This window comes from Solanum dulcamara, chromosome 8, assembly GCF_947179165.1.
Source record: "Solanum dulcamara chromosome 8, daSolDulc1.2, whole genome shotgun sequence".
NCBI lineage: Eukaryota > Viridiplantae > Streptophyta > Magnoliopsida > Solanales > Solanaceae > Solanum > Solanum dulcamara.
The window spans coordinates 30155848-30157686 of record NC_077244.1 but is presented as its reverse complement, the minus strand read 5'-3'; positions in this window follow the sequence as shown (position 1 = coordinate 30157686).

Below are 1839 nucleotides of genomic sequence, written 5' to 3'. Positions count from 1 at the left end.
ATGCTCCCAAGAGAGAGATATTGTAACATTACTCAAAATGCTCACAAGTTCCTTAAGAATGCCTTGGGAATAGGCCACTCACGTAATGCATTATCCTTAATATTTTTGGCAAATCCGAGTCTAGAATATCAATCAAGGGGTCAAAACCTACAGGAAAATGGTCTTGGTAGATTTTTAAGACTTATATATTGAAAAATAGATTTTTCGAAGAAACTACTCAAACAGTAAACTGCACGGAAAGTCCGCGTCGCGGACCTAGCGATGGTTTTTCCCGCGCACTTTACTATGTTGTGCAGTTTGTTTGAAAAATCTATGTTTCGATATACAGGTTCTAAAAATCTACCGAGACTATTTTCACGCAGGTTTTGACCCCCTGGTTGATATTTTAAACTCGGATTTTCCTAAAATATTAAGAATAATGCATTACATGAGAGTCCTATTACCAAAACATTCTTAAGGTACTTGTGAGCATTTTAAGAGATATTACACTATGTTTTCAAACCTATGATCATGACTATAATATATGTCATTTATGATTTCTATGGTATATATATATTCCGAGGGATTTGAATTAGCAATGGGTGGACTTGAGGTGGGGTCCATACCAAAATCCCTAGTATTAACATCATGTCTCTTAAACTACGTCCCACCATAGGAACAAAGGAACTAGAGGTGAATACCTAAATCTCTAAGAGGTGAGTACCCAAAATATAAAGGCTTGGAGGTGAGAACCCGAGTCTAAGAACTAGGGGTAAGTACCCGGTTCACATAACCGCTTAGTGGATCCACTTAAGCATGTAGAGTCTACCTTGGAAAGTAGATTCTCCTTTTCTTTCATTGTATGGGGAGACAACGAGATTCTACATTATAGCTCGCATGGTCTTATTGTTGGTTATGTTTCTTATCCCACATATGTATGATCTCTTATGCATGCCATGATTGAAATTATGTTTTTTAAAATGCTTTAGTCATTTTGATTTTCTCATGACTCTACTTATGTCATCTTATCATGTGTTTAACTTCACCATTACGTCTCATAATTTACGTTGTGTGTCATGCCCTCATATTTAGTATATTTCAATGTACTACTGCATACTTTTTACCTACATTATCTCATAATATATAGGTTGAGGTTGATGATCATATTCATCTGCGTGGCTAGTTAAGCTTTCCTATCCAGCGGTGTATGTGGTGAGTCCTCATTTATTGAGGACTAGTCATCGAGTTGTCTATCATTTTCAAACAATTTTGTTATGTTTCATATTGAGGGTGAGCTAGGTACATTTCTTATCCCCCACCCATTCTCATGAGTAGAGTTATCTATTTTGACAAATGTTCTGAGTCTATGTTATCATATGACATTTATTATTTAATATTCATGGTTTAGACTCTCTTATTATGTTTTCCATTTTTTTAGTTTTCCCTTATTTATGGTTATGATATGTACAACAGGCTTGGTTGAAGACCTTTGGGGTTTCAATCACTGTGTTACAACTAGGCCCTAGGTTGGGTTGTGACAAATTTGGTATCAGAGCACAAGGTTCAAGTGTCCTAGGGTACCCAACATCCTGCATCAAGTAGAGTCTTATTCATGGGTGTGAAGCGCACCATATTTAGGAGTAGGAGGATATGATGTGCCTTAGGAAATTCTCACTTTTTTCATGATCTATGTCATGCGATAGAGTGGTACTCTAAGACCTTCCCTTAGTACAATTGTTCTTTGCGATTTTTAGAAAAATGGCAATAATAAGATAATAGTCCTCTACCAGACCAAGTGAATTATGTAGCGTTTCGAACCGTCATTACTATGCCAGCACAAGTGGTCACCAACCAATGGGA